This window comes from Melospiza georgiana, chromosome 5, assembly GCF_028018845.1.
Source record: "Melospiza georgiana isolate bMelGeo1 chromosome 5, bMelGeo1.pri, whole genome shotgun sequence".
NCBI classification, from domain to species: Eukaryota; Metazoa; Chordata; class Aves; order Passeriformes; family Passerellidae; genus Melospiza; species Melospiza georgiana.
Window position 1 is genome coordinate 49,743,296 of NC_080434.1, and position 13,686 is coordinate 49,756,981.

The window sequence follows — 13,686 nt, forward strand, 5'->3', positions numbered from 1 at the left end:
AAGCCAAATTCAAACACTTTATATTGCACAGTAATGACCTGAATTAAAAGGACGAGGTTTACCTAGGAAAAAACCTGAAGTCTCAAACTAAACACATTACAGGACAGGTCACTAACATTGATCTTCTATATAAATGTCTCTGTGGCAGAGTGAGGTGCCTGAACAGACACCTTAATTAACTAACCTGGTCTGCCAGTTTTTTAACTGGAGTAGTCACCCAGTTTTCCTCAGGATATTTGAGTTTGACAGGCCTTTGTTCTTGGGAGGACAAAATCTAGCAAATCCTTTATCTTTCTTCCCTTATTTTCTTCTTTTCTTTCATTATTTTTGTCATCAAAAACTGTCCTGTACAATATCCATACTTGCTGTTATATCTGCTCCACACTTTTCTTAGCCAACGCAATGATGGACTAAGGGGCAGCAGTGACTGAAGTTAATATTTTGCCTCTTAGGACAAATTTCTATTTTGGAGCTGTTCCTTGACACTGACTTGTCAGATTGCTGCAATATATCAAGCTCATCTCCAATTATGCTTGAAAATGCAGTTTAATCTTTTATTTCTTGGCACTTCATGATGCTGATGGCCAAATATTTCTGTTGTAGCCAAGCTGACAAAAGTAGCAGACACATATATACTTCTTGCCTTAAAATAAAGCAGAAAAAGTAGTTAGTATCTTCCTGTCCAATCTTCAGAAGTCGCAGCAGAAACTGAAGAAAATGGCAGTATTTTAGTCTGTGAAAAAAAGTGTCTGAGATTATTTATGTCTGTCTAATAAAAAGAAAATAATGCATTTTTTCCTTGTTTCTATAAATAATGACAAACTGCATGTTTCTAGGCCATAGCCTACAGTGGAAGAGGAGCATATAGTGAAATACATAACAGAAAAATTGCTTTTTCTTTATATTGGAAACTTCTTTCATTTAAGACATGTACTTTCTATATTCCATTTACCAGAAAGACAATATTTTAGAATTATGTTCTGGTAACTTCCTTATGCTTGTAATTTGAACATATTTTTAATAAGCAGTGATTAAGAAAGTTTGTTCCCCTTATTGTCCCCTATATTATATTCTTGGTATATGAAGTTTTGCATGTGTTTACCAGTCTAATGGAAAGTTGCCTATTTTAAGATTTTCTAGTAATAAATACTAGATGGATTCATATCAGCTGGATTTGTGTTTACAAAGCAGTTTGAACATATTTAATAGGTTCATCCCTGTTGATACTAGGTTGAGAATGTCCCCATCCTGAGTTATCACTTTATCTTATCATCCTTAGTGAACTGTGTAGGGCCTCTCAGAGCCCCATTCAGAGTGTGGTGGTCATCTCTGCAGCATTTCTAACACAGTTCTGCTATAATGGGCAAAAGTCTTTCATGAAAATGTTTAGGTCATAAACTATAATATTTCAGTCTCTGACAGAGACTGAAAGATGGGAAACAAACTTCTTTTTAGCAGGGTAATGATGTTAAATTCAAAGAGGGCTAATGCAGATGAGAAGTTTTTAACAGCGAGGGTGGTGAAACACTGGAACAGGTCAGCCAGAGAGATGTTAGATGCCTCATCTTTGGAAACATTCAACGTCAGGGTCAACAAGACTCTGAGCAACCAGATCTAGTTGAAGATGTCACTGCTCATTGTAGGAGGCTTGGAGGAGATAACCATTAAAGGTCCCTTCCAACCCAAACTATTCTATGATTTCATTACTTTAACAAACTATATGTTGAGAAAAATGGTTTTCTTTATTTCTAATAAAATAGCTTTTTCTTAGAAATGTAGCATTTTAAAATGTATTTTCACTCTTCTATTATCCAGTTTGTTTTACTGAGAATGTTCTAAATCTTAGAGGATACTTCATAAGGAATGTATTAGCGCATTCTGAACAGAAAAAGCATAAAGTTAATGAAGTAAATTGAACTCATCCAAAGTTCATTCTAGGCATTTCAAAATATTCAAAAAAGCATCATATGTATCTAGACAGAAGGGAAAAAAGGTCTTTCATGTTCCACATGCACTTAATAAGAGTTTCTAGTACTTTCTGGATTTAATTCTTCTTTGCAGTATAATAGAATTGCTAATAAAACTAGAGTCTTGATTTAGAAGGCTGTAAGTGATGCAGAACACTTTATATTGGATGATTACTCTAACAGCTGCCTAGTTTTAGATCTTTAAAAAGTGGAATTATATCTGTTCTGAATTACTCAGTGTCCTGTTGCCAGGACTGAAAAGGCCATCTGGAAAGATTCTCTTTTCTATAAGTTCTTACCTGATTAGTAGCCCCCCCTTAAGGTCTTTGTATACCAGACTAAGTTCCCTAAGGATTTGATTGAAGGAATTACATTTCTTTTATTATTTTCCTTTATTTCCCGGTTAATCGATTTCCCTATCACATTTGCATTGTTCTCTGTTAATGATTTTTTAATGAGAAAAGGCTAGTAGCATAGCTTTCCCTCCCTCATTATTAAACTATTTATGTGGTAAAGGGTAATTGTGTTGACACAAAATTTCTGAAGCGGATGCTGCTGCCATAGAAGCAGAAACCAGTTTGTACCTAGAGGGGTAACTGCATTTGGGCCCATCACAAATACCAGGTCTGATAATGCCCACCCTACAGTACAATTCAGATTGCTTTGTATCAGTGATTTATGCTTCTCATTATCTAAATAATCCTCAATCTTTGTGTTATTTTAAATTGCATTAGAATTTACTTTCCTAGAAATAATAAACAGAATTGTTAAAGTGTTTATAAGCGAGGAAAAGCTCTCCTAGACTTCCATTAGACACGCAAGTACATGATGACCATTTCCTCAAACCAAACCTTTGAGACCTAGCAAATACACCAATCCATTTGATGTTCAGTTTAAAAGTTTTGTTGCAATTTTATAATAAAAATTATCATGTTATTAAAGTTACATGTCAAATAGAAACCTACATATTTTGTATTGAGAGTGTTATTTACCACCACTGTCAACTTAACTTGTAACCTTACTTTAAACAAGAAAAAACATTATTTTGATGCCATATATTTTTCACAAATCCAAGTTGACTGGCATTAATTATGACATCCTTCTTTAATTCTTGATTATAGTCCTGTAGCATCCATTCCTTTATTTTGCATATGATTGGCATCTAGCTGACAGGTCTGTAATTGCCCTCTTTAAAAACTTAAACACATTTCCTCTCTGTCACTGTTCTTGAACTGACAGCACGTCAAGAGTTGCTGGAAAGCCATGTTAATGGTTCACAGAGCTTGTCAGGCAGTATTAAAAGTTTTGTATGCAAATTATCTGGATACAGCTATTTTAAAATTGAACCACATAGTGGTTTCTAGTATTGCTATTAGAATAACAAATTAAACCCTCTCTACTGTGTGACATACATATATAAAGGTTGCTGGATAGGATTTTGACATAAAAGAAGTGTTCTCTATTAATAATATAAATATTATTTTTCTTCTAAAAGGTGAATCACCCCCAAGGCATAAATATGATTGGAGGTTTTTTCTCCTGAGGAATGGATTTTGTTACCTAAAAATATTAGAGTTGGCAATGAATCATCTTTAAATTTTCTAAAGAACTCTTACCAAAAATCGGTAGTTCTCATTTCCTTATTTACAGTAATTATTGCCACCTTACACCTTCTTTCATTTCTTGTTTATTTTTTCCTTATACCTCTTCCTCCCATCTAAGATTAATGGTGTGTTGAACCAGTGTGGCCTCTGTCTTTGCTGTGTGCCCTGAGGCTCTTTGGGCACTGCTACTGCTGCTGTTCTGGACTGCAGCAGGAGCTCTGTCTCCTGGGCCCATACTTTTGTCCTTTGGTTTTTTAAGAGGAGTTAAAGTCATAGCACCCTACAAGTTGCTTTGTTTTAAAATGTTAACAGTTGTCTTATTCTCTCAAAAAATATCAAAGTTTTGGAGTTGCCATGTCAAGGCAGCCAAGCCTTAGCCATTCTCCAAGGAATCCCAGTTGTAGAATGCGACTCTGCATTTGTTCATTTCCCAATCCTTTCCAAAAAGGTATGAAAATATTTCTTTTTTTCCCCCAAAAGCTTTTTCCCCCTCTAAAACATAAGTGGTTTTGACAGAATTAATAAACCCAGATTTGCCATGTGGGCCACTAATAATTGATTCATGGTGAAGAAGATAGTTTGATTAACTTTGTAGTTCTGTCTTCTGTTAGTGTAAGTTGATGAAGGTCAGCAAAGTACTTTTCTAGAACATCTTAAAATGCCTCATGAAAACATTGTCTCTACACCTTGTTTTGTTTTTAAAAAGCCATTAATAGTTGTAAGGCCATGAGTTACATAACCTGCAGGTATAGTGAAAGAAAACTAGTTAAAAATCCTAGCATGTGCATGAGTGATTGTGAGATTGTTATGCTTTAGGAGGTCTTGACTAGGTAAATGACAAAAGAATTATCTGAATATTATATTTACCTTGTATTTTCTTCCTTCTATATGATACTGGCCAAAGTTTTGTAGCTTATTTAGTATTGAACCTTTTCTGCTCTTTCCCTTTGTTAAATATGTTCTGTTTCAGTTAATGTTGTGCTATTTCTATAGTACAGCCATTATTTATGTGTTAATATTTAATAGGAATACTGCAAGAGACTTTCTGTAATTAGGCATGAGTAAACAGAGATAGGAAAGGCAAAAGATTGGCTTGTAACTATAAAAGATTGATTTTCTGTGCATGGATAACTGGTTTGTACAATGTAAAAATGTGCCTTGGTCTATTACAAGTGGTTTTTTAACAATTTAATAAATATGCTGCTTAAACTTTTAAAAAATAATAGCAACATTTTTAAGAATGGGGCTCATAAACATTAAAAAATGCTCTTTATCTTTTTCATAGTTCACATATTTTATTTATCATCTACCAAGGTGGAGGAAGTGCATTACTTTTCTAGGCTACTTACAATGGACCTGAATTTTCCCAGATTTGTGGCTCTGATTCTGCTTCCACATGGGGATTTTCAACAAACTTAAGTCACTTAACTGTGAGCTAACCTGAAAAAAATTCAGTTCTCTGTACGAAACCTATTTTACATCTATATCATCACAATAGATGCCTGAAATCAAGTGATTCAATGATAATTAAAAATCAGCAAAAAAATTATTTAAGCAAACAATCAAGACAATGCTGTATGTAAGAAAATAAAGACTTTTATTAAAAAACACAGCTTCATTCAGACAGAGAGGGTAAATCAGTGAAGCAGCAATATCTTTCAGCTACCAGCAGTACATGAAAATGAGTACCTACCAGTTATAGATGTTTTGAGCAGTACAGCACCTGCAGCATCAAAGTGATAATTATTTCCACATTTTTGTCTTATTTCATACTAAATCTGGAGTGAGGAGGGGTGTGGGGTATGTGTGTCCCAAGTTTGCCTTTGATATTAAATTGCAAGTGCCTCTGTACATGTGGTGATTTTAATTACCTCTGCTTCAGTGAGAATAAAGATTGCTACTAAACTGTAATATGCTGTATGCCTTGTCTATTATATACAAGGCCTGGAGACACATTTTCAGGATGCCAGAGGTCTGCTCAGTGATGTGTTGATCAATCCATTTTACCTATTCCTGAAGCTCCTTTCCCATGGCACTAAAAGAATAAGGTTATGGAGGGTGAGTCTAAGGAGAAAATAGCTCATTTGCATTATTACTTGTCCTTGAGATGTCATGCAAGACAGGCAGTTCTCCTTACAGAAGGACAAACCTAACATCAAGAGGAGGAAAATCTAGTAACCACTCACTTTGATAGCCAGAAAAACATTAGTTCTAACTATTTAATTTGGATGTCCCTTAAAAAAAATGAAAAAAGGGGGAACTTACTCCCCCTGTTTCCATGAACTTGTGTATTTAGAGTTTATATTGACAGCAATCCTGTGAAGTGGCCCTGGTCCAGCTCCACCTTCAAAGGACAGTTTCTGAACGACTCCAGCCTGTTGAGCAGTTGGCATATTTTTGTTTTCTTTGAGACCTAGGCCTTTTGGCCTGATTTGTTTGAAGTCTGAGCAAATCCTGCTTCCAAGCTCTTCAAGGAAATAGGTATTTGCTGTGTTGCTGCTGTAAATAAGTCAGTCTCTGTCTGCTGCAGTATCTTGTCTGTTTGGCTTCCTTCCAAGGCAGATGTCTGCTATCTGTCCTCATTTTCTGAGTTCCCTGACTTTGTGCTGTAACAGAATGTCTTGTGTGCCACATGAAGTGTGGCATGCTATGGCATGATGTATGTCTCTGTCTCCCTTTTTTTCCCACCCTCAGGTCTTTTCTCTTCTATGGTTGGATCCATTCCATTCTCCTGCCCATCTTCTGCCTGAGGTTAACCCTCTCTTTGCATTTAGTAGTTATAAAACAATTGCATTAACTGGGAATATTTGTAGGAGTACAATACTGCAGTCCTTCTGCTTCCCTAGTATGTGTGTCTCAGGGACTCAGTACTTCCCCATGACAGCCTAGCAAAGAAATAACATTTTCTTAAAACTAGTGTTTGGTTTGGTGCAGCCAGCCTCAAGAATTTTCTGACTAAATGTAGGAACTCCAGAGTATACGAAGGAGAAAATGAAGATATTTAGAAAATAAATTGTCCAAAATGATAAAAGACATTTACAAAACAGAACAAAACATATTAAAAAATTTTACAATTTTCTGATTTCCTAGAAAAAGGAAAGCTAGCCAGCCTGTGACTGCATGGCCTGTCCACTTAGCAATGTAGTTGCCCATGCAGAATCCATATCTGATGGGCTTGCCTAGGGCAAAAGCCAGGTTTCCTCATCAACCTCCCACCATCCCAGCTGCCCTCACAGCCATGTCACACTGCTCAGCACTTTAGTGGACTGGGAGCTGCTAGGTTTTTCTCTCAAGGACGCATTGGTCACTCCTGGCAGCCCAATGCATACTTTGCAATACACTGTACAGGGGTAGCAGGAGGATGGAGATTGATTGGAACACCAGCCTTCCTTAAAGCTGAAAAAAATCAAAGACAGTATATAGAGCTTAATATGGCTAATTACATTACCCATAAAAAATGGCCTTGCTTTAATTTCTACATATGTATAATAGAAAAAGACCTTACAAAACTCATCAGATTTGACACACCTGCATCTTTCCATTGATTAAATGTATACTTTAGGATAACTTACAACCATAGCTGAAATCAGTAGGATCATAAGAAATGCCCTTCTGGGTGAGATGAATGCTTTGCCCAGAACAGTATTTTTCCTTCAGCAGCTGAAGCAAGAGGTGCTGGGAACACACAGGCCTGGCCAGGACCTCCAGTGCATTCCTCTTGCTCTCAATCATGTCTCTCCTTTCCTTTTTTCCAGCATGAAGAATTCCAGCCTCCATACTTTTAATCTTTTTTTTTTTCCACATTTGTTATATCCTCTTTAATTCCATTGGTTTGCCATCTCTTCTTAAGAGCTTAGTTTTGGAAACAGAAAGGATAACTTAGCACTTTATTGTTTAAAAATGAGGTCCCAATGACCAGGACAGTCCTGAGGATGACAACAGAATTTATTTAGCCATGTGAACCGTGTCTAGAGGAACACAATCCACATACCTTGCTGTGATTCAGTTCCCTCCAGACATAGATCAGGCCAAGGTCATTAATCCCAATTTTAATTGCTTTCCTCTCTCATTAAGTTGGCTGTGTTAGAAAGCTAGATCCATCCAGCTGTAGAAAAGAGACAATTAAAATCTTTTTGATGGTTATTGCCTGAAAAGAGTTGCAAGTAAAGAAAATATTTTGAGCAGAAGAGAAGGGATTGTTCATATTGGACATATGTATTAAAGGTATTCCAAAGGGACAGCTTTGAGGATTTGATTTTCAAAACACACTATCTTGTGAATGATAATTGTGTTCTTGCTTTTTATTTTCAATGACAATAGAAGAATACACACCTTCTGAATAATGTACTTAACTTTTTGGTCTATATAAGTTTCCTGTGAGCTAGCAGTATCTATATTCTATGACTTGTCCAGCCCAATAAATTAATATCCCTATTTGAAAATTACATTATGTATTTCTGGCTACTTCTTCATTCTGTATCAAATTAGAGTTATAAATAAGAGTTTCTTAATAGTAAAATATAGGAGTTTCTTTTCCTTTTTCTTTCAGAAAGGAGTTTTGAAAGGAGTAAAGTGAAATGCAGCAAGGACTTTAGTAAATCTTATCAGCATTTACATTTTTTCCTTTCTTAGTTATCTCAGCAGAACTGTTTTTTAATTTTTTTCTCTTTATTTATCTTCATGTTAAAATAAAGATAACAGTAGAGAGCAATTTTTAAAAAAATGAACAAGCATTTTTGAAAACAATTTTCCTTTCTGAATTTTGACTCTCAAGTTTCTACAACTATAATTGTAGTATTTATTTTCTTTTATTTATTCCACTGACAATCTTTCTATGTTGAGAAGAAGACAATTACTTTGGCTCCCTGTTGGTGGAGTGTCTGATGTTGGCTTTTAGCCAGTAAATTTCTTCTTCTCTATCTGGGTCTTAAAATGGCTACTGTGATATAGAGTAGGAACACATAAAACCTAGGCTAAAGAAATGAAGTCCGAAAACATTAGGAGTGAAATCCTATGTACAAATATAATTTGAATTATACTGCTCATTCATTTTCATTCCTGATATGGCTTTTAATTTTATAGCCATATTTTTTTAGTTACTTCTAAAATGATTTTCAGAAAACAATGAGCATTTTTTTTCAGTGAATTTAGTTCACCTTGAAAATAAAACATATGGGGAGTCTCATCCCAGATACTTAAGACGTTGTAAATTTATAAGCAGCAAGGTCTTTACATAAGGTCCTTAATCACAGTGTGGACTGTGGCACTAATCCCTTGCTTGGATTACAACTGAGTGTACGCTGTGTGTCATAACAAGCCTGCACCCTGGATGACCTTGGCTGGGATGAATCCTGGGCTCAGGGATCCCTGCCATCCATTTTGGCATTGAGCATTCCAAGAGTGTGTGGAATTTGCTTCTAAACAAATGTGGCTCGTGTATCTTTTTCCTGTTCAAACTGGGCTGGGCCCAGGAAGGTTCTGCCTGCCACGACAGATTTGGCCACTCACGGGAATAGACCCTGTGCCTCTAGCCCCTTCCTTCCTTCCTGTTAGTGGCCTGTGGGATCTGTCTGATGTCTGGGCAAGGTCAAAATATATTCAGCCAAATAGAAATTCATCAGGATGCCCAGTTTAATTAATATTAAATGCTTCTCTGGTGATTTAGTTTTATTTCCAAGATTTGGATTTATTTCCTCTTCCCTTTGCTCCCCTTCTGTCAGAGCAAAATAGAAACAAGTAACAAAGGCTTTTAGTCTATGGACTTCTCTTAGTTTAACATTTCTGTCCTATGAGACCACTACATATGTAAAATCATACAAAACAGCAAATATATTGACAGGTCTACTGCAAATTTTACAAATCACCAGCATCTTTTTTCTGCTCTTCCTCTGGTTCCAAGCATGGCTGTATTGCTATGTCCATAATTACTCCAGGCACAGACAAGAAGCTGAATTTTTGCCTGAGAAGCCCTTTAAGGATGCCAAATTCATTTATATGCCTTTCCAAAAAAGTAAAACTCACTTTATGGAGTTAACATTCCCCTCAGGCAATTTGTGATCCATAGATTATTGACACAAAGTGCTGTAACTGCACTTTTGAAACCTTTATAGCTTACAGAGTCTGTATCTGCTTATTCTAAAGAAATAATTACAGTTGCCCTTAGGAGCTTCCTGACCTCCACAGAGAAGAAACTTTTTTTCTTAAATATTGCCATATCTGCTGTTCCTAGTTCAATTTGGGAATAATAACCATGCCTATGCAGGATGCAGTATTGCAGTTTTGTTACTTCAAGAGGCCCATGAAAAGCAGATGTGCAACACATTTCTGAAATGCTGAATATCTTTATTGTGATTGTTTAAATAAATAGTAAGGCTGCCTAAACTCCATTTTCAGTATACCAGTGATGATACCTCCTTCCTGAATAAGACCCTTCACATTCTATTGAGCAAAAGTCCTACCACAACAACAAAAAAAATTAAATTTTTATTTTTTGTACATTGACTATTGGTTCAGTATTCCTGAAAATTTATTTAATGCAAGCCAATATAATTAGATACTTGAACTTCAAACAAGTTAACTCAAGAAACAAGTTTTCTATTCTATATCCTTAATTGTAATTTTTTTTTCAAATTGAGTTCTCTTACATACATATTGTACTGGTAAATACATATTGTAATTAATATGCCTCTATATATGGATTGTCCCCAAGAAAAGGAAGATTTGAAAGAAACTGTGCTAGAGTGAAACAACAGAAAGGATACAAGAAAATAAAAAAGGAAAAATTAATGAAGTGAGATTTATTTATTGCTATCTTTTCAAATTCATACAAGCCTTTATTTCTTAAGGACAAAGTATTGCTGCACCATGCTCCTTATCTACTTGTTTTGGCATTCTCCACAACAATTTTGAATTTGTTGGGTAATTTTGAATATGTTGAATATGTTGAACACAGAGAGAGAGCTCTTCATGCTAATAAGGTTTCTACAAATGTCATGGAAATAGGCAACTACTAGGAGATAAGAAATTGTATTGGTACCTACACTAAGCAAAACATAAAAAAATCACTCATGCTTATTAGACACCAAAGAATCAAGCTAGGAATCAGCTCTTGTGTGTGATTCATACATCAAAAAAAGCTTCATCTGAAGGGGATTTTTTTTTTTTTTTTTTTTTTTTGGTGGTTTTGTTCATTGGTTTGTTGAGTTGGTTTGGTTTTGGGTTTTTTGTGCTTCTGATAGAAAAAAAGGCTGGATGGAGAATATATATATTATGAATCCAAAACCAGAAGTCAGCTAACTCACAACAGAGGTGGGAGAGCAAGGACTCCAAGCAGAAGTAGAAGCTGAGTGGAAGGAAAGGTATCACAGAAGTCATACAAAACAGTGTTTGGTAATTGTTGGAAGTCAGCAAATTAAGCCCATGGAGAGTTAAGGATGTTATGGTCTTATGCAGTGAGTTTCTTCCCTGTTTAGATTTGAATCTGTAATCTTATGCGTTGCTTTCCTCCTTCACAAACATAAAGGATTTGAATGGTTATATAAGTCAAAACAGGAATTCCCTGTTTTACAATGACAATGATTGAATACACAAGGATGATTATGAATTCTTCCCATAAATATTTTTCTAGTCTTCTACTTATTCTTGTTTATTGGCTTCTTGAGCTGCATACTGTTTCTTTGCATTCAGTAATTCTTGGTTGGTTTAACTCTCATGGACTTCCAGATCCATAGAGATATTTAACATGCATAACTTCCTTTGACGTGGATTCCCAGCAGTCCTTCACTCACGAACCTTTTTTTTCCTAGTTTTGAACTCCTTTTGAATTTTGTTTGTCTTGCAGAAGAAAGAGGCCCCAGCTTTTCCCTGCCCAGCAGTGCCTGTCACACAGTTTCATAAACCCCAATTAATCATCGCTTCTCCAGCCCGAGGACCTGACCTGGTTGTTGTTAGGTGGAGCCTGTTCCACACACACCTCCCCTGCTCTTCTCTCAGCAGGTCACCATCCTCCCAAATACTTTCTGAGAGAGCACAGCTAGAACTGCATATAATATTCAACTTGTCAGTGAATCACAGATACATGCAGTGAAATAATGATCCCCTCTGTTTTACTGTCTTTTCCTAATAATGACTAGCAGGAGAATTGTGTGTTTGATTTGTAATGGGTATTGATAGGTAAAATTACTCATGCAGGAACCTGTAACTTCTCACTTGTTTTTTCAACTCTAGCACACTTGTTATGCATAAAAAAGAAAACACAAATAGCTTCATATTTCTTTTTTTTTTTAAATTTGCATCTTATCCACCTTCTGAAGACTGGTTACAGGAAAGAATTTATCTCTTGCAGTAATGATATGTCTGAGACATAAAATTCACTAAGCTGCCACTTTATCTAAGTAATTAATGTGGTAAAAAAATGCTATTTCATAGTGAATGGTATATTTCTTTGCAATTAAATTTTCCTCTCTTCTTTAGGAGAACATTTTAATAATGTCCACTTGCAAAATTATTAATGGTGCCTGTAAATGTAAGTAATTAAACTTAAGGCTTGCTGAATTAATCCTTAATAAGATCAATTTTTACATTTGATGTAAAAACTATGAAATTTTTGACTAATTTTTATAATGGATTTGCCATACTCATCAGCTTACTTTGAGTAATAAATGTATGGTTACATAGCTGAGTCTAAAGCCAGAGTTCTATAGTCTTTTCTATCTTTTCCCATTTAATCTCATTTAATTCTATTATTTTTTTTCAAAAAATGCTCACCTGAAAGTTTAAAAAAGTTGAAGTATCATTCCATTTCATAAAAAACAAAACCTGAAAATGAAAATGTAAACTTATGAAAATGGATGAAATTTCACTTTTTGCTGCATCTATTTTCCTTTTCAGGAAAGATGGAAAAAAGTAGGTAAATTAAAATCTAGGAGTTCACCTTTAAGAAAAGTTTTGAATTACTTCTAGAAATTCTCTCATTTTTCATTAATTTTCTTCATCTTTTTTGTATTCCCCAGCTTAAATTCTCATTCTCATCTTTGAGGATGAGATTTCATCCAAACTATCTTCCCCGTAGATTATTAACATCCTCTGTACCTGCCATTCAAAGAAAGTAAAGATATCTTCAAACTCTGTTCTAAAGGCTTTAAGTGCGATAATTTATTTTTCCTTTACGTTAATGCATCTGTGACAGCCTTGTCCAGTGTGGTCTCTCAGTGATGGACTGAACATCAGGTACCTGTGACACACCTGAGTGTCTGCAAGGTGATCTTTGGAAAGCTTCTCTCCTGTAAGGCATCAATGCAAATCCTCCCCTCTTTCCCAATTACATTTCAGACGCATCAGATAGCAGCTATTTAATCAGTATAATGGGTGTCACACTAAGCAGGGATGGTTACATATCTATTGAACCAAAATAAAGTAAAAGGCTTTGTATAAATATGGGTCATTGGTGGTTACCTTTCCCAAGTACAAATCTTGTTAGGAAATAAATTACTTTGAAATGAGCTCATTTCTAAAAGCCCATGTTGATTGGATTCTTCAATGCAGTTAGATATTATTTGAGCCCGTAATTTGCTAGGATCAATCTCATGGGAGCAGGCCTATAATTACTCAAGGCATCTTATTTAGCCTTTTACAGGATAGCATGTTTACTTACTTTTGATCTTCCCATACTTTCCTGTTGTTTTGTTACTCAACAACATAGAAAGTTTTAACCATTTCTTCTAAAACTTTTAGATGCAGAATTTTAAAATGGTGCTTTTAGCATTTCTAATAAACACATCTGTCTTTTAGTTTATTGATACTTTTATTTTTACACCTGCTAGGAGCATGGCAGTAGCAATAAAATTTTGTCTGCTTTTAGTGCACTTGAGCAGTCCTTATTTCAACCAGTCACTTTCCTATCATCTACTTAAACTTAGCTTTTTTTTAAATCATCTACTTCTAATTTCCAACTAATATTATCTTCTAATTTTATATTTTGTGTCCATTTATACGTGCATATCCACAGGGCTATTAATATAATATATGTGTATAATTTATATATAATATGTATCATAAGTTATATAATAATTTTATATAAGGAGAGAAATATATATGGCTCAATTTTAAGTTCCTTT